The following is a 20336-nucleotide window of genomic DNA, read 5'->3' as shown; positions in this document are numbered from 1 at the left end:
ACACGGGAGATGGTTCCCTGCAAGGAGCTCATTGCACAGTGGAATGCTGAATTGTAAGAGACCTGCTTTCAGCACCAGCGAAGCGGAGCGCTGGGCACTGGGCTATCTGCCGGGGGTGTGGCATGGGTTTTCCATTCTTCTCAAAAGCAGAACAAGTTGACTGCCTCCTAATTAGAACCTGCATCTCCATATCGGGTGAAATGAGCCTTCCAATCATCATGTGGCAAAGTCCTAAAAATCAGACCTGGTATCTCTGATGTTCAGGGGATGGGGCGGAGGGCGGGACGGAGGCATCTTGTTCCTGAAAGAGGCTCAAGCCGGCTATCAGTATTCATAACATGAATGCAGGAATGCAGGCAAGCACCTTGACACTAAATAACAGGACAGCAATACATAGTTAATAATCCAGAAAGCCCTTCTGTGTGCAGCGGACACGTTTGTTATGGGAGGTGTGCTGGATAAAAATGGATCTCTGATTGAAAGAATGCAGGTACATCAGCGTTGGTTGAGGACAGATACTAACTCATGCCTCTTCTTCCTTCCATTCTCCTCCTTACCTTCTCTCTTACATCTACCACTTTTTCTTGTGCCCCTCTCCCTAATATTTTTGAACACCCATCTGCTAAGCTTGGGCCAGGGGACATAAGAGTCACAGAGCAGTGGTGGATTTAGACTATGAAACCAGGGATTGTGGTGGCACTTATGATCCAGGTGAGTTCAGAGAGAGAGGAGACTGGGTGGCATCCTGGAGGCCTCCCTGGAGGAGGTGATGCTTGTTTTGGATCATCAGGAAAGATTAGAGGGCTCTAAGGTTGATAAGCAGGGGGTGGTGAGAAGGCAAAGCACAGGTAGAAGGAGATAGGGAACGAGATCGTGGCTCCTGAAAGAATTTGCCCAGTGGTCAGTGTTCCCTAGCTGTGGGTATAAACACAGAAGCCTGGAGGGCTACAGCAGATAGACAGTGCCTGAAGAGAGGGGCATTCCAGGAAATGGTCCCCAGCAAAGTTCCTAGAAATAGATGCAGAGTACAGATAGCCCTCCCTCCTGACAGCATCACCCAGCACCCCAGGGCAGTGTTCCCCTTCAATAGTCTGGGAGGCGAGAGGAGGGATGGAAACTGCCCAAGCCAAGGCTTCCTTCTGGTAGTAAGAACAAAGCCACAGAAAGACAAGGAACATTTGTGGAAGGGTGGCTCTCACAGGGCAGGAGATGAATTATATTCACAGTGATGTCCTCCACAGCACATCTCACATTCCTCCTGTAAGGTCATCCCAAGGGCCGGCTTAGAGAGATTCCAACTGCCCCCAAGACTGCCATCAGCTTCCCTTCCCCCCAAACACTCTCTCCTAACAAAAGCTGTCCATGGGTGGCTTCCAGACAGAGCCTGTAGAGTCATACCCTCTGCCAGTTTCCAGCGAGGGCTCCAGCCTATAAACCCTATTGCACTGAAATTCTGGAGTTGCCACTTTCCCTTGCATGCCATAGGTGCTCCATAAATGCTGGGATATGAAAGAGCCTGCCAGAGAGTCTCTTTGATAGCAGAAAGAGTGTGGTTGATGTCAGCTCTTGACCTGTGTTAGGGAAGAGCCTCTTAACTCCAAGAACTGTGAAAACATCAGTGGTTCGCGAAAGCGCTGGATTAGGCTAGTGTGAAACAGGGTAGATCGCCAATATTTATTCCTAAAGCTGACTTCACAGCTGATATGCGGTTAACAGTGAGTTCCAGAGAGTCTGCAACTTGGCTTTCCTCTATCACTCATTTCAATGATCTAAATGTGGCAGAAGCATCTTCAAGGGGGCAAATGGCTTTCATTTGAAAACGCTAGCATGGTTCTTTGTGCTTTGTAAAGCGGGAAGCGGCAGAGTGCCCTGCCTTGGAAAGCAGTAAGCTTTGGTTGGATTCTTGGCTCTGATACTTGCACGGAGGGCACCAGTTTCTCTGAAGTTCCTAGACTGTGAGTTTCCAGTCTATGTCACGGGCTGCCGGAGTGAGGAAAGGCATCCCAGAAATCTGGGATCAAACATCAAATGCACTGACAGCACCTGAGCAAATGTGGCCAAGTCATTTGAATGTGACGTCCTGTCACCCTGTCATTAGGAATGTCACCATCACCCCCCCCCCCACCATCATCATCCTCACCAGCATCACTGTCGTCATGGTCACCAAGGTCATGCTCCCTTTAGACAAATGTTTACCCCAAATGACATCAGATGACTTCCATTTTGCAAAACTGCATAATTTTGCAACAGGGGTTGGTTTTGTCTCCCAGGAGGCAGTGAGCAATGTCTAGAGACACGGGTGTCCCAGCTGGGGGGAGGGGAGTGCCACTGGGGAGGCAATGACAGGGGTACTGTTAAACATCCGACATGACACAAGGTAGCCTCCCACAACCAAGAATTATCTTGTCGAAAATGTCAATTGCGCTAAGCTTGAGAAACATTAAGTTATGTGAATGCCTTTTGTAAACTGTGTGCAAGAGAACATTCATTGCAACATCTATTGTCCTGGGATTTCAGCAGAAGTCCCCTAAGCTAAGAATAAGCAAAAAGCATAAGAAGAAAGCATTCCTACTTTTTTAGAAAAGCTGTTAACTGAAATTGGGTCCTCCAGAAGCTGAGCTGAGCAAAGAGGAGTGTCTCTTGGCATCTGGTGGATCTGGAAGGCCACCCCAGGCAGCATGGTGAGTAAGAGAGAGAGGATGAAACGAAAGAGCCAATGTGTAGTCATTGGTGGGAGACTTCCACTGTGGGCACTGGGCTCAATTCTGCAGGAATGGTGTAGAACATGCCTTGGGGGAGAGGGAACTGGGAATTTATCCTCCACCACCATTCCTCATTGGCTGAGGGCTGCTCTTAGGGGTACCGAGCCCCCAGCACTTCTGGGCTTCTCATGAGGTGCTTGCAGTAGCAAGGCTTGGTGGGTACACAGTGGCAGGTGCGGCAGGGCTCAGATAGGGCCCCGGGAGCACCTGTTATCACATCAATGCCTCTCTTTCAGTCTAACCCCATCCTCCCCTATCTCTAGCTTACAGAAGGCAGAGAATTTATTGGGTCATGGAGGAGGCATGTAGGAAGGAGTGACTCAGAGAGAGCATCACTTGGGAGGAGGAATGGGGGGAGAGGAGAAAGTGTATTGCCCTCCCCTTAAGCTAGGTAAGGAGGGCTTCGAGGTCACTCTTGGTGGTATAGCAGGTGTCTCTGGGGTTTGGGGAACAGTGACTGCTTTTGATGCTCCCCAAGAGAAGAGTAATGACAAAAGTCAGGCCAGAGATGTCTGCCTGCCTTGGGGCAGAGCCAAGAGAGAAAGAGGCATTGGAAGTCAGTTGCCTGTTGTTGGTAAGAGTGGACAGAGTATTCACATTTTCTGGGGCCAGATATGGACCTTGAAGACAGGAGCCACTATGGGTCTCCTTAAAAGTGTTCCCCATCCTGGGGCACCTGGGTGACTCAGTTGGGTTAAAGCCTCTGCTTTCGGCTCTGGTCATGATCCCAGGGTCCTGGGATCGAGCCCCACATCAGGCTCTCTGCTCAGCAGGGAGCCTGCTTCCCCTCCTCTCTCTCTGCCTGCCTCTCTGCCTACTTGTGATCTCTCTCTGTCAAATAAATAAATAAAATCTTAAAAAAAAAAGCGTTCCCCATCCTGAAAGGATGATGGGGTTCAGCAGAACGGAAAGCCAAGAGCAGCCAGACTCAGGAGGCTTTGTCTTCATCAAGTTCCCCATAAGAGGAAACCCCTGGCATTCTGTATCTTCCATAGCAGGATGAGGCTGTCTGGTCAGGCTTTTATATGAGAAGGAAGCAGCCCACCCAGCCCCTTCCCACCGCAGAATTCCCAACCCCAGGAGCCCTGTGGAGGGTGCAGGAAGTTTGAAAATGAATGAGGTTCAGGGGTTCTATGATTAGTAGACTGAACCACACTTGTTATGACCAGAAGACCTAAAAAAATGAAGCTTCTACCCTGAGAAGTGCCAAAAAACAAACACACAAACAAACAAAAAAAACCCCAAACCCAAACCAAACCAAACCAAACCAAACCATGAATGAAGGAACAGTGTAAGAATAAGATTATCATCTGCCAAATCCTTCTGGATCCATGTTTTTGATGGACAGGTTCCACCAATATATGCGAATGCTGGTAACTGATCCCCTGCCCACCTCGAAAGGCAAGCATGCATCTCACCCGCCGTCCAGCCTATCTATACACCAGGGGCATCCAGAGTCCCTCTGCTGGACAGTCCTCAGGAGCCAAGGTGAAAATGCAGACTTAGCAGCCCAGAGACTGGCCTGGGGCAGAGCAGGAGCTTTCCACTGAGGACCCGAGTGATATGTCAGCCAGAGACCATCCAGGGAGGTGCTGAGAAATCAGGATGTCAGTGTGACTCCAGGACAAACGAGAGGAGGAGAGGTGCCCGCAGGTTGGTGGGTTTGATGGGACTGGAATTGTTCTAGCAGGTGCCCTTCAGGGAGGATGCCACAGGGCCAGTCCCTGACTGCTCCAGCCCTACTCTCTGCTGCCAGAAGGCAAGGCTTTCCTGGAGCTCCTACCAGGAGACCTCAGCTTCTGGGTCTCCTTCTCGCCATGTTTCCTCAGGTGCTGCCTTTAGGTTCTCTCCATCCTTTCTCAGTTGAACTGTGGGACACCACCTCCTTGCCTGGCCCCAGTCCCTCTCCTCAGCAGCCAGATGAGTCTTTCCAAAACATAAATCTGGCCCCTGCATGGAGCCGATGAATGGAGAAACAAAATGCGGTGTATCCCTGCAATGGGCTATCGTTCGGCTGTGAATAGGAACGGAGCACGGAGCCATGCTATATCGGGCGTGAACCTGACTTCCCGCAGAGTGAAAGAAGCCTATCACAGAAGTCCACAAGGTGCATGATTGCACTGCGAAGAAATATCCAAAATAGGGAAAGCCATAGTGACAGAAAGCAGCTTGGTGGTTTCCAGGGCTGGGAGGGAGGGTCTGGGAGGCTTGGAGACCCCTGGCTTAACAGGAGTGGGGTTTGTTTCGGGGAGGATGAGAGTGCTTTCAAACTAGACGGGGTGTTGATTGCACAACACTGTGAGGGTACTAAGTGCCACTGAGCTGTAGAAGTTAAATTGGTTAAGGGCACATTATGCAAATTTTCAATTACAAAGACATTGCCCCTCATCTCAGGGTTAAGTGCAAACTTTTGGCCCTAGCTTCAGGGTTTCCCTGTACCTATTAGCTGCATCCCCTTACCTCCCCTCAGTTTCATTCCTCACTATCCCTTTCAACCCCGGTATTTTACACTCCAGTCAGAATCAGTGACTCGTCAGTCTCTCCAAGGTATGCGGAAGCACCTGCAAGGCTTTCCACAGGCTGTTGTCCCCTCTAGCCTGAATCCTAATTTAGCCTTGCCGCTGTAGACCTGGGTAATTCCTGCCCCCTCATCCCCATCATGGTCTTCTGTGATTTAATCCTGCACGGAGCCCCCACTGCCCTGTCTGAGTCCGGGCTAGGGGCCCTTTCTGTGCTTACCCCTCCTCTGGAGCTCAGCACTCGGCGCTCCAATGATCTGGGGCATCCGCACCAGACCAGAAGCTCCCTGAAGCAGGGGCAGGTCTGTCCAGCTCCCTGCTCTCTGGATCCCCAGCTTGGCACCATGCTGAGCATGTGTTGGATGACTCATCACCAGCCCAGGGGCAGGTGTCTGGATCTGAGCCGCAGCTGGCACCCAGGGTGGGCTGTAGCTCTGACCCCATCTCCACCGTCTCTGACTCCAAGTGGACTTACTTGCATCAACTGTAGGAGGGGAACCCCTCTCATTCAGGCCGCTTTCAGTGCTTGCCTCCATGGGTTAACTGGGAAGTTCTATATGACTGAAGCTGCCCCAGATGATTTCTGCTCCACCCACCCCCGTGGCCCTGATTGCTTACACCCTCCTTTCTTTCCTGATATGCTCATTTCCAGAATCAAGCGTGGCACCACGACACCCTATGTTGCCTGATAAGCCGCTGCAATGCCGGCCCATGACCTTGACCGGCTAGGGTGTAGCTCCTTCTCCCTCCCAACCTTGACTCTGCTCCAGGCATACCCTGCAGCCTCTTCCAGGGTCTGAGCAGCCATCTGTGGGTACACTAGCCAATGCTCCCACTTCTGGTGTCCCCGCCACCTCCTCCTTGTTTTGGGGCCAGATCTCTGAGAAAAGGTCTCCCAAGATCCTCAGTTAGCTTTTGAATAACAACAGAGTCTTAAGCACTCAAACAACAACTTCACACTCTAAGACCTAGGCTCATGCCCATTTTCTAGATCAGGAAACTGAAGCTCAACTGGGAGAAACCACTTGCCCAGATCACAAAAGAATCAGGCCCAAGACTCTAACCTGAGGTGTGTTGGATGCCAAAGCCTGAGATGGGAACCACTATTTTACATGATGTCCCATAAAAGCCACATGTACATGTCTCCAAAAAGTGACAAGGGATGCCTGGGTGGCTCAGTCGGTTGAGCATGGGACTCTTGATTTTTGGCTCAGGTGACAATCTCAGGGTTGGGGGTTCGAGCCCAGCATCTGGCTCTGCTCTCAGGGGGAAGCCTGCTTGAGATTTGTTCCCACCCTCCGCCCTTTCCCACTAAGTAAAGACATAAAATATTTTTTAAAAAGTGTGACTAGCTTCAGTCTGGTGTCAGAAAGTGTGAAAAACATTACAAACTGAATCTACAGTAGGAGGAAGCCCCATCTCACGGCCCTGGCCTCCTGCTGTGCCTTACGTTCTCATAACAACATCACTAAAGTCCACTCGATTAGACCCGTCATTTCAACTTCGGTTTTCCTGCCAAGGTAGTATTCTTCTTTACAGAGTCACTGTGTTGAAAGACTGTCTCCTAAACATTTTACATTTCCTGGTAACAAATCTGCCTCATTTTCTCGTCATTATTGATGGTGTGTAATCGACTATGTAATAAAACCAGCGTTAAACTGATGACTTTAGTCTTGGGAGGGGCACTTTATTTTGGTAGATAGAAAGTTTCTGTTACATTTTTTAGTATACTTCAAAAGAATCTGGGCACCCCGCTGGCTCGGTTGACGGAACATGTGACTCTCAATCCTGGGTTTGTGAGTTCAAGTCTCACATTGGGTACAGAGATTACTTAAAAGTAAAATCTTAAAAAAAAAAGAAAAAGAAGAGTCTGGGAAGGGTGCATAATAAACTCTAGTCACCGTGGTTGCCTCTAGGGAACCACCACAGGAGAGGTGGTTGTTGGCTGTGGAAAGAGGGAAATGTAATTTTCACAGTAGATTCTTCTGTACTTTTTGGCTTTTGAATCGTGTGAATATATACCTCTTCAAGAAGGATAAAAATAGCTCAAGGGATCCCCATTATTGTTTTCAGTAGGGTCTAGAGAGCCAAAGAGCTTAGGGTAGGATACAAATTTGATTCTGACACAGATTAGCAAACCCTTCTCGGGCAAAGTCATTCTTCTCGTGGCCAGCAGAGGGCAGTGTATGCCTAAGCATGGTGTACACTGCCATTCGGGGGCCGCAGGTTCCCCCATGGGGGAAGGTGGTAGGTGAGCTTTGTAACTGCAGTTAATATTCTACAGAGGATGTAGAAAGAAATGATGAGCAAGCCACCTTGCTTTTCTTTATTCCTTTTTAAACAAATGGCTGACCCTTGCTTAGAAATTTTGCCTTTAAAAGGCTTTCCCCAGGGGCGTTCACGAGATGATTTTAGCTAGACAAACGTATTTGAAAATGTCTAATGATTATGTATTTATTTAAATGTGAATTAGAAAAAATATATAAATATACGGTCTGCACATCAAACTTCTAATTTCATGGACGTTATTTTGCATAGAGTAAGCCAAGTGAGAAAGCAAGCCAATTTATATGCAATTTAAGGGGGAAAAATCAGAAGTCACCCGTGATAGAACAGGGCTGTGGAAAAAGCAAAATGAAGCCCACAGAATCAAGTCCAGTTTCTTAGCCTTCCTGGACTTCCTGAGGGTCCACCGTAGGGGCCCCAGCCCGCTTCTGGTGTCTCAAACGTCTTCCTACACTAGGCCCCTTGCAACACCTAGACCTGCTCAGCCTGTGCTGGTCCCTTCATCTGGAATAAAGGGATCTCACCTCTCTGCTTGACAGCATTTTAGGAATCCCACGAGTTCCCTAGGTTCTCCCCACCCCACCCTGCATTTACAGCCGTATGATAATGAGCCAAGTTTTCCATAAGGCTTCCGGCACGCCAGGAGCTCTACCAAGCACTTCACACACCACTTCTATCCTCAGACAAAGCCCGTAAGTACTACTATCTTCACCCATGTCACAGAGAAGCAAACTGAGGCGCCCAGCGGTGAAGAAAATACTGCAGCTGGAACAGCGGGTCGTATAGAACAGCCAGAGTCCAAACGTATGGCAGAGCCTGCCAGCTCCCACACCAGATTGCCCAAACTCCCTGAAACCACACGCTCTTTTATTTTAAGGTTTTATTTATTTATTTGAGAGAGAAACAAGCAAAATCCTTGCTGAGCAGGGAACTGGACGCGGGGCTCCATTTCAGGACCCTGGGATCATGACCTGAGCCAAAGGTAGATACTTAACCGACTGAACTACCCAGCCGCCCCCTCTCCATGCCTCTCCTGTATCCCTGGAGCCCAGCACAGGGCTTGGCGCAGGTGATATAAGTGTCATTTACATGGATGAATGATGGTGACGTTTTCCTCCATTTTCCAGATAAGCAAACTGAGGCTCAGAGGGCTTAAATGACTTTAAGAAGACACTGTGTTGCAATTAAGACAGGACCTCCATGGGACCGTAGAGATGCTGGTTAAATAAACCATAGGATTTTTTTTTTTTTTAAAGATTTTTTTTATTTATTTATTTGACAGAGAGAGAGATCACAAGTAGGCAGAGAGGCAGGCAGAGAGAGTGAGAGGGAAGCAGGCTCCCTGCCGAGCAGAGAGCCCAATGCGGGACTCGATCCCAGGACCCTGAGATCATGACCTGAGCTGAAGGCAGCGGCTTAAACCACTGAGCCACCCAGGCGCCCCTAAACCATAGGATTTAAATAAGGTGGTAGAGAGAGACCCCAGAACCCATAAATGCAGGGTTAGGTGCCTTAAAATTTCTAAAAAGACCTGTTCAGAGTTCCTTTGTGTCCATTTCTCATCAGATCCCCTTAACCAAAAAGCGATGTCACGAGTCCCATTTTACAGAGGAGTAAATGGAGTCTAGAAAGGCTCGGGTCCCAAGGCCTCCGTGCTCCTTCATGATGCTGTATGGCCAACACTGACAGCTCTCAGCACTGTGGAATTTCTGAGGATCCCTGTGGCCCAGTGCTCATTTCGTTTCAATTAAATTTGATAAAATGGCAGAAAGAACAAGAAACCATGCCAGCTCCAGGGAGGACATGAAAGACCAAACTTTCTGGCTCCCTGAAAGGACACCTGAATGCATTAAAAAATGCACAGTTTTGGGGCGCCTTGGGTCATGATCTCAGGGTCCTGGGATCGAGTCCCGTGTCAGGCTCTCTGCTCAGCAGGGAGCCTGCTTCCCTCTCTCTCTCTCTGCCTGCCTCTCTACTTGTGATCTCTCTCTGTCAAAATAAATGAATAAAATATTTTTAAAAAATGCACAGTTTTCTTACTGCCTTTTTTGTGCTTCCTCTCTCCCAAGACATTCACCAAGGCGTCCGTCTAGGTCAGGTTCAGGACCCAGCCTTGGCTGGTGGGTCTCAGTTCTGGCTGCACATGACAGTCTCTGGTGCTTAGGCTGCACTCCAGATCACTCAGACCCTCGGCATCTCGGGAGGTGGGCCCCAGCGTCAATGTCTCTCAAGATTCTCCAAGAGGCTGCACTAGCAGCCAGGACCCAGAGGGACGGCTACGCTGTGGTTTCAGTGTGGAGGAGCCTCAGACTCTGTTCTCTACCACCCTCCCTCTCTTCTCCAGTTTCTCCCCATCTCACCAATTCCCCCTTTCCTCCCCAAGGAGAAAGAGAAGAATGAGACTCCTGTCCTGGACATGCCTTTCCTCTGGGACCACTCCTGGACCGAGCTGCTTCTCATTTCGACATCGCTGGCTGGGGCCATCTCTTAACGTGGCATGCAAGGCTTTGTCAGGGTCAATGACAAGACAATTCACACCCAGCCTCGTGGACCCGGAGAACCCACCAGCTCCTGGCTGGTCAGTCCTTAACAACCTTGGTGATCTTGCTCCCTCTTGAGAGACAGTGCCAAGAAAATGGGCTCTGGTTCAAACCCTCGAAGTGCGTATTTCTAGCTGCGTGACCCGAGAAAGTGGCTTAACCTCCCGAGCCTCAGTGTCCTCCCCTGTAAGATGGGGATAATATGGTGCAGAGCAGTAAAGGAGGTAATGAGAGCCAGGAATTTGATTGAAAGGCCATCTTTGGCCTTTAAAAGAATATTTGTAATGAATGATACAGTCCTGCAAAGGGACGAGGGAGAGAGGTAGGCTGGTGTGGCAGCAAAGCCCCGGTATCAGGAGGTCGCGCCCAGAACCACCCCCTCTGCGACTTCTCTTCTCTGTGACTATGGATGAGTCTCTTACCCAACCTGGGCCTCAGTTTCCCCAGATGACAATCTCAGAATCCATGAACTGTAAAAAAAACGTATTTACAATGGCCACGATCTCCTCGTGCCTCACGCTTTCATTCTATTTGAAGGCTGGAACCAACACTCCCCCCTTCCCCTTTCAGCAGCAATGAAGGCATCACGGTGGGGTTCAGGGACAGGTCTCAGACATAGGTTGGTGAAGCCTGGGCTTTTGGGGACCTAAGTGGGACCACGGACAGATCTGTGGTCCTGCCATGACTTTCCTGTGTGGAGATATCCACACCTCTTCCTCTTTCTGGATAGGAGTTTCTCCAAATATATGAAATTAGTGGGTGGGCTCTGAGGCCTTCTCCATTAGGACCTCTAAATCAGGGCCCAATTGGTGACCCTGAGAGACCATCATTAAAGCATAATTAAAGTATAATTAGGGGGTGCCTGGGTGGCTCAGTGGGTTAAGCCGCTGCCTTCGTCTCAGGTCATGATCTCAGGGTCCTGGGATCGAGCCCCGCATCGGGCTCTCTGTCCCGCAGGGAGTCTGCTTCCCTCTCTTTCTCTCTGCCTGCCTGTCTACTTGTGATCTCTCTCTGTCAAATAAATAAAAATAAAATTAAAAAAAAGCATAATTAGGGGTGGACTGGGATTTCTGGTGTGTGTGTTTGTGTGTGTGAATGTGTGTTTGTCGTGTGTGTTGCTGTGTGGTGTGTGTGTGTGTGTGTGCATGGTATGTCTGAGGCATCCGTACGGTGTGTGTGGTATGTATGTGGTGTGTGTGCATGGTGTGTGTATAGTGTGTGTGTTTAGGGGGTGTGTGTGGTGTGTATGTGGCATGTGTGTGCCATCCGTATGGTGTGTGTGGTATGTATGTGGTATATGTGTATGGTGTGTGTATAGTGTGTGTATATGTGGTGTGTGTGTGGTGTGTGTGAGTGTGTATGGTGTGTGTGTGCGTGGTGTATGGTGGTGTATGTTATGCAGTGTGTATATGGTGTGTGGTGGGTGTGCGTGCAGTGTGTATGTGGTGTGTGTTGTTTGTGTACGGTGTGTACAGTGTGTGCGCAGTGTGTATATGGTATGTGTGGTGTGTGTGTGGTGTGCGTTGTGTGTGTGAGTGTGTATGGTGTGTGTGGTGTGTGTGGTGTATGCTGTGCAGTGTTTGTGTGTTTATAGCGTATGTGTGTGTGGTGTGCGTGTTGTGACATGCACATGAAATGTGTGGTATACGCACTCAGGGCTGGCGGGTGCCTGTGCACATGCACACGCGCACACACACACACACACACACACACACAGACAGGCGGTGGTAGGGGCCCGCGCTCTGCGTGGCAGGAGGAAGATGTTACCGAGCTGTCCCCAGCAGGAACTGACAGCTGCTGGACGTGTCCCTGTCATTCTGAATCTCCATCCCAGCACACACACAGAAGGCATCACTCGCGGAGCCAGGGGTGGCCCGGCTGGGCTGTCACAGTGCCGTGCGGAAGCCAGCGTGGGTGGGGGACGTGTGGGCCGTGCGCAGGAAGCCTCCTCCAGGACGAAACCCCGAGGATTCACCCGAGCTTTCCTGGGAGGCACCAGGCGGGCATCCAGCGGCTTCCCCACTGCCACGGCCATTGGGGGACCACGGTCAGGGCCACCGGCCGCCGCACTCACTGTCCACCGCAGCACTGACCGTGCCACTGGCCCGCTCAGAACTCTCAAGGGCTGCCAACTGCTGTCAGGATCATGCTTCGGTGGCGGGGGTGGGGGGGTTGGCCCAGGGGCTTAGCGTCAGACAGCCCGGTCCCAACTCTGGAACCTCACGTCTAGTTGGCCAGCCTCCGAGAGCCCCTCTGAACATCTGTGCATTCCTTGGTGACACAGGGGACCTCATTGCATGGAATCCTTGGTTGCTCTGAGATTTAAGTAAGCTGACCCAGGGACCCTGCCCACGGAGAGCCTGGCTTGAGGGAGGGTCTTGATCTGTGGGAATTGTTATCGCCGGGCCTCAGGCCTTGGGTGATCTAGTGCCAGAAGCAGCCCCACCGTGCGCCCTTAATAAACCCCGCTGAACAATAAGTGTGCGAGGCCAACGCATGTCAGGGATTCATAAAACAAGTGGCTGCATCTCCCCAGGGTGTCAGATTTAATTGCATGCAAATGCCCTGGGCTCCTAGGTGTGCACCGGCAAGGCCCTCGGCCCAGCTCAGGACGGGGTGCGGGTCCACTCCCACAGCTGCTCTCACCAACACCAGGGCTGGGAAGAGTGTGGAGGGGCTGAGGGGAAGGACACAGGCAGGTGGTGGGGGATGCCACCACTGACCATGTCCATCCCTGGAGAGGGGGAGCAATCAGATGGACGCCTGCCTGGGTAGCACTTTTCCATGAACCCTCTTGATACCTCAGTGTTATACCAAATGCCAAGCTCAGGGTCCATTAATCCTTGTGAGTGCATGGGTGTGTGTGTGCGTGCGTGTGTGTGTGTGTGTGTTTGCATAATGGAGCTCAGTGTGTGTACCTGCCAGGGAAAAGGATTCACCATGATCATCCCCATCAGAGCTGCCAATTACATCGTTCAGTGTGTGCAGTGTACCAGCTTCTTGCCAAGGGTTTCAGCCTCTCAGACTCAAAGAAGTGGGTACCGTTATGATTCTCATTTTAAAGATAGGAATCTAGAGATTCAGAGAAGTAGAGTGGCTTTTCAAGGTCACACAGCTGGTAAGTGGAAGAGCTGGGACAAGAACCCCAGAGTTCCTACCACAAGCAAAGGCCTTTTCCCCTCTCCCACATGTTGGAGGCATCATGTAGAGAATGAAACATTCCTAGAGCCTTCAAAATTCCAGGTACCTTGGGACACCTGGGTGGTTCAGTCGGTTCAGCATCTGCCTTCCGCTCAGGTCATGATCCCGGGGTCCTGGGATCAATCCCTGTGTTGGGCTCCCCGCTTGTGAGGAGCCTGCTTCTCCCTCTTCTCCACACTCCTGCCTCTCCCTCTCTCCCACCCTTCCTCCCTCAAATAAATAAATAAAATCTTTAAAAAAATAAATTCTAGGTACCAGGCACTAAGTGCCAATCTTATCTCCTTCACTTCCTAGAGGTGGGATCATAGGCCAGTTCCTCACCTCTCTGAGCTTTGGATTCCTTCCGTAAAATGGGGATGGTGAGGGCCACTCCATAGGGCTGCCGTACACAGTGATGTCATTAGGAGCTTTGGACGGGGAACTGGGAGACCTAAGTTCTGACCCCCACTCTTCCCTGGTGGACGCGGCTTGAGTGCAAACATGATTTCAAAGCTCTGTCCCTCTCTGTGTTCATGCTCTTTGCAGCAAGGCTTCAAGGCACCTGCCGTCGAGAGGTGGAGTGTTTCTCTACCCTTTGATGTGGGCTGGCCCTTGCTCTGTGACTTGCCGTAGCCAATTTCTAGGCTCAAGAGGTCTTGCATGCTGCTTCTCATCATCTTGTAACCTGGGCTAGCTACCAGGGGAAGAAGACTGAGCTAGCTGTTGCAGGATGGAGCAGGGAGCAGAGAAGCCATCTCTAGGCCTCTGCTGGCCAATCCACCCCAAACACATAAGAAAGACAAGCCACAATTTACAAAACCACCTACCCAACCCATCGCTGCCCAGAGATGCCCATATGAGCCAGCCAAGAACAAAACCGCCTTGCTGACCTGTAGACTCGTGAGAAATGATACAAGCTTGCTGTTTGATGTCACTGAGTTTGGGGGTCATTTGTTTGGCAGCAATAGCTGACTGAGAGAGTAACCTTGGGACAGTCTCTTCCCATTTCCAGGCCTCAGTTTCCTTATCTGCAACAGGATGGGATTTGGGCTCTGGGAACTTTGCTGTTCTTGGATTCCTTACAACTTTTGGCCCTGAGGAAATCCCATCTCCCTCCACTAATGGACTGAAGGTTTTTATTTCTACTGGGGCCATTGCTCCCATGCTTTCTGCCGGACATCTGAGCTCCTGGGGTCAATGCTGCCCTTGACTGCCAACACTTCTTTCTTGCCTGGATCTCAAGCTGAATTCTCGCAGCCCAAAGCAGCAACATCCCTATTTTAAGGACTGTAGTATCTGGATAAGGCACTTAATTTTTAGGGCTTGGAATTAACTTAGCACAGAACAGGTTGGCAGTAGCTGAAGAGAAATATTCCATGGCTATCAATCATATGGTTACTGGGCTTTGTTATTAGGTCCTTTTATTTTCTGGTTAGAGAACCATGTTGGGGCCCATAAACAGGGAGATATTTGGGGCTGGACTCTGGAGCAGAGAAAGCAAGCTGGATGGAGCTGGGTGACACTTTTTTCTTCCAGAGTGGTATGGTTGCAATAGGTCCCCGGAAATGGGGGTGGGATAGGGCGGGGGAAACTGAGCCTTAGTTTCTTCTTCTGTAAGATGGGGCAAGGCATTTCTCCCTTGTGGAGCACCTCATTACTATTTATTGTGGGGTTATAACACGGGCTTTGGTCAAGGAGATCTGAGTTGGAGTCCCAATTCGACCCTGCCCAGCCATGTCCTCAAGCAATTTTGTCCCTCTCAGCCTTAGTTCCCTTATCAGTAAAAAGGGATGACCATGGGGCACCTAGATGGCTCAGTCAGTTAAGCATCTGCCTTTGGCTCAGGTCGTGAACTCAGGGTCCTGGGATCAAGCCATGTGTTGGGCTCCCTGCTCAGCAGGAAGTCAGCTTGTCTATCTGCCCCTCCCCCAGCTCGTGCTCTCTCTTTCAAATAAATAAATAAAATCTTTAGAAAAAAATAAAAGGTGGGGGGCGCTTGGGTGACTCAGTTGGTTAAGCATCTGCCTTCGGCTCAGGTTGTGATCCCAGAGCCCTGGGATAGAGCCCCTCATCGGGCTCCCTGCTCAGTGGGGAGCCTGCTTCTCCCTCTCCTTCTGCCACTTTCCCTGCTCATTCTTTCTCTCTCTTTCACGATCTCTTTCTCTCATAAATAAATGAAATCTTAAAAAAAAAAAAAAGGGAAAAAAGGGATGGGGAAACTTCTGTGACATCACATAGCTGTCCTGGTAGGAGTGAAATGATTTAATATGGAGAAACAGGCAACTGGCTGGGTGAGTGTAAGACATTTTTCATATGGTGTCATCATCAATGAAAGAACGCGCACCAAGTACTAAGCATAAAAGGTGGCACAGAGTAAGGGGTGAAAGTGGGGCTGACGGCGGTTATTTGCTGACTTTGTGTCAGAAGCTCATCATCTCATGCAACACATGTCTGTTGAGCACCTGCTGTGTGCCGGGCGGGGAAGAGCCCCCTGCCATCACCTGACCGAGGCCACGGAGCTAGTGGGGGTAACAGAGCCCCGATTTAAATGTACCCCTTTTGGACTCTAGCAGCTGTTCTGTCTCCCTGTCATGTGGCACTTTCAGGACTGTGACTGACCGCTGTGCTCAGCATCTGCAGCCATGCTTAAGTTGTTTCTCGGGTCCCAGCTCTGACTTGCTGTGTGACGCTAGGCAGGTGACTTCCCCTCTCTGGGCCCCTCTCAGCTCTTCCATTCTACAATGGTTTCACTAATAAATACTCAGTTCTTTTATTTTCCTTTCTGTGCTTTATCTTGAGAGAGAGAGAGAGAGGGTGAAGGAGGAAAAAAAAGAGAGAGAGAAAGAGAGATTTCAGAAACTCTTAAGGTTTTAAAAGGCTCCTGCTCAGTGGTGTTTTAGGCAAGCCGATGGAGCTGAGAGGTACAACAGTGGGTTGGGGAATAGGCATTTGGGGTATGAAAGAGGTTTAGCCTGGGGGGTCCTGACTCGTTTTAAGATTACACTCCCCCTTCCCACCTCTAATTCCAATAATGCAAGGCAGACAGTTCTAATTAATGATGCAATTCTGGGCATCCACTTGGGTCTAACGGTCCCTGTTGTCACGGCTTGAGTGCCATACTCCCAGGGGCTCCTCCTGGAATGCCCTTCCTCCATTCCAGCTTGGCCACTGACACTCCTTAAGATTCTGCTTGGAGGTCACCTTCTCTGTGACAGTCCCATGGCCCACAGAGCTAATGGGTCGTCCTGCTCCCTCCCTCTCCCTCACCCCTCTAGCCACACCACCTACCCTGCATCTCGCCAGGGTTGTCTTTTGATGGCACTACTTCCCTTCCTGAACTTTGAGTTTCTGGAGGTCCGGGAACCTCCCTGGTGTATCACGGAGACATAAGGCTGGTTCCCCGAAAGCCCGTTCAAGTCCCTAAAAATGGAGGCTATGGTGTGTATGTGAACACTGGCTCAGTCCTCTGTTAGCCGTGTGACCCCAGAAAGCGGCTTAACAAGCTCTCTATCATTTGCAAATCCAGGGTGTGGCGACTATCTCTCTCATAAGGATCTATACTATCTCATAAGGATTCCTGGCAATCAGAGTCTCTGTTGATGAATTTGCGGCGGCGAGTAGGAGCCCACGCTTCCCGCTTTGCATACATTCTCTCTAATGCAGGTAACTTCCCTTCTGTAAGGATCTCTACTCCTGTAGCTCTAATTTATGCCGTTATGATCGCTGCATAATATTGTGTCATAACGTGCATCGTGCTCTCTCTGGCTCATTGGCTTAAAGCATGCAGCTGGGGGGCGGGGGTTCTGGCACACAGTAGGCCCTTCACAGATGCTGGCCCACTGGAGTGGAGAGGTGAGAGCCCATGGCATCAACAGACCTGCCCCATAAATGGGGCAGAAAAAAGTCTCCTCCCGCCTGCAGCGCATGGTTTACGTGGTTTACGTCCTCATGACTCAGCAGACAGTGCGCAACACCTACTACGGGCCACCTACCCCGCTCAGCCAACGCGCAAATTCCGTCCCTCTCGCCAAGGCGGTAAGTAACAATCTCAAGCGCTTAGGCGGTGTGAGGGGCCTTGAGGACAGAATTATTTTTACTATCAAACCCAAATTGGTTTACTAAAACTGTCAGCGGAAACCAAGCAAGATAAATTAAACCCAGCAGCTCTCGGGCCTCACGTAACCGGGGTTGGTGAGATGCTATTTTCACTCCCTCCGTGGGAGGAAGGGGGTGCCAGGTCCAGATGCCACGCTGCCAGGGGCGTGCCAGAGTTTGCCGGGGAGAGCCCGAGGCTGCTGACCGGAGGACTCGGCTCCCTTCTGCAAAGCTTTAATCCCGGTTAACGGCTTAAAGCCCTTCCCCTGCTGCCCAATTTGGGCGAGTGCAGACTTCCGACCGTGGCCGTCAAGGCCCCTCCTGATTCCATCACCACCGGCAGGTCCCTCCTCATGGATGCCAGCCTCTCCCGCGTCCCTGAGCTCCAGATACACAGGGCTTTCTGTGGCTCCTTTCAAGGGCTGGTGGGGATTAGATGCCCGAGACAGCCCGTTTCCCTCAAAGCCAACTGTACAACCAGACCCGCGTCCAGACAGGACTGTTTGCTGACAAAGATGCGGCTTTCCCTGGAAAGCTTTCCTTCGCATCGTCTAGCAGGCTCCCCTCCTCACTCCGGGCTTCGAGGGCCCCTGTGTTTGCTGCTCTGTGCGCCATGCCCCCTAGCCCAGGGCCACAGTGTTCCTGCTCCCTGCCAGGGCCCAGTGGGAGCCTCCCCCGCAGTGGATACTTAAGAAATTCATGTAGAATCACACGGAACTTGCTCAGTGAGAAAAATGACAGCATGTCCACGATGACTGAAACTGGACTGAATTGATTTTGAAGTCGCTTCAAGGCCTAAGGTGTCGGGAGGATGCTTGCTGTGTGTCCACGTGGAAGGAGCCTCCCTCATGGCCCCCGCTCAGAGCCCCACTGTCTGCGATCCCACCATCCCTTTCCCCTTGGCTTAGCATCTGATCACGCAGAAGGATGGTCCAGCCTCTCCACACCCCACCCTACTTGGTCCCCAAATTCTATTGGTGGATTTGGCCATCACAGAGTTGGGGGTCCTCAGAAGACCCACTCTAGATTCTGCTTCTAAGTCTATGATGGCAAATCCTTTGAACTATCATTCTATAAAACCTTCTCTTGGGGGTCTTCCCACTATGATTATTTTACTTGATAGCTTTTAACCAAAATCTTATTTCTTAACATTGCTGGTCATGTAATAAATGTAGACTTAGCAATAAAAGAAGGCCATATCTTGATGGTCTTTCCATATTTTTCTGAACTTTTCTCCCCTCCTTGTGTATTGGAGGCAGCTGGACATGAATTGGGGTTCACTTTCTGGTTTTGAAACCTCATGGCTGTATTGTATCTTGATTTCATGGACACTTATTTTTTTGAGCACCTCATGGCTATAAGGTATCTTGATTTCATGGACACTTATTTTATTGAGCACCTACTATAGGCCAGGCCTTGGATCTACATACTGGCAAGGAATCAAACAGGAAAACAAATCCCTCTATTCTCATGGATGTGACATTGTTGGTGTAGGGGGTGACAGGTTCAACAAATTTAACCATATGTGGTACGGTGGGTGGTACAAGGTACTACAGGGGAATGGGAAGCAAGGTAAGAATATCAAGAATGACAGAGACGCTGGGGCACGCAGCTGGCTAAGTCAGCCCCATGTTGGGTGTCAAGGTTGCTGAAAAATAAAATCTTTAAAAAAATAACGAGAGAGAGGCTGATTTAGATCAGGGTATTGGGGGACATCTCAGAGGAGGTGATTTGGGGGCCGAGATCTACAAGAACTAGGGAGGGAGCTATGCAGGATATTCAGGGAAGAGCATCCTGGGTCAGAGGAGGGGAGAAGATACAACCAGTGCAAAGGCCCTGGGGTATGTTTGTGGCACAGCAAGGAGGCCAGTGTGGCCAAATGGAGAGAATGAGGAGTGGAAAGCAGTGAAGCAGGAGACATGATGAGGGATAGGTCACATGGGATCTTTTGTAAGAACTTCGGCTTTTGCTGTAGGTAAAATGTAGAGCTACCTTAGGCTTTGAAGCAGAGTGTTAAAACCTGCCTTAGGTTTTAACAAGATCACTTAGGATGGTGGGTTACAAATAGTCCCAAAGGGGACAAAAGCAGGAGCAGACCAGGCAGGATGCTTCTAGAATGATCCTGGGACGAGACATGGGCCATGGCGGCAGTGGTGGGGAGGACAAATACGCTTAGACTCTGGGCATCTTCTGGCTCTTGAAGGTTCTTGAATTCTAGAATCAGGAGGAGGTACTGAGGACTCGGGAGACAGGGAGTTCAAGAAAGAGAAGAACCCAATTCACAGTGAATGTTCTGGGGCCCACAGTTTGTTCTGGTTCAGGAGTTAGTTGATAAATGTCCAGGCATCTAGTGATCCTGTTGGCACTGTGTTAGTAGCTTCAAATGGGCCACGGTGGGAGTATTCACGCCACAGAAATCAACAAATGCTGTGAATCAGGGTGTTTCTCCCCACCCTGCTGCCAAGAAAGCCAGTTGTTGGACACGCACCCATTCTACTAGTCTAGAACAATCCTGAGTCTTTTTTTCCTGAGCAGCTGGCAGAAGGGGACTCCTTCCTGAGATGGGCTGGTGGGGTGAAACAGGTTTGCGGAAGGGAAATCGGGGGTTTAACTTCAGGTACCCTCTGTTCAGGGGACATTTTAGGCACCCAACTAAAGAGGTCAGAAGGCAGGGAATATGAGTTGAATAGAGTAGCTATAGAGTAGAGTATTACCACCACAGGACTACTCTAGGGAGGGAATAAATCTGTGTCATAAAAGCACTTTGCAAACAGGAAACACTCAGTGATGAAAACCGCTCTCTCTATCATGGCAATGAGAAAGAACCTTTATCCCCATCCAGGCCAAGGCTTACAAACAGGTGGCCCCTCGAGTTTGGACCCAAACAGCAGGCAGAGTAGTTTTTTGGTGGGGCGGGGGCGGGTGTGTGTGTCAAAGCATTATTCTAAAAAAAA

At 50.2% G+C, this 20336-nt stretch overlaps 1 protein-coding gene across 5 annotated transcripts in view; it reads right to left on the bottom strand.

Moving 5' to 3' along the window:
- SEZ6L (seizure related 6 homolog like) overlaps nt 1–20336 on the bottom strand; it is a 195983-nt gene that overhangs the window by 27808 nt on the left and 147839 nt on the right. The window lies entirely within an intron of this gene.

Source organism: Meles meles, chromosome 12 (genome assembly GCF_922984935.1).
Source record: "Meles meles chromosome 12, mMelMel3.1 paternal haplotype, whole genome shotgun sequence".
NCBI lineage: Eukaryota > Metazoa > Chordata > Mammalia > Carnivora > Mustelidae > Meles > Meles meles.
Note: the sequence above shows the minus strand (reverse complement) of the source record. Positions and strands in the feature narration are given on the sequence as shown.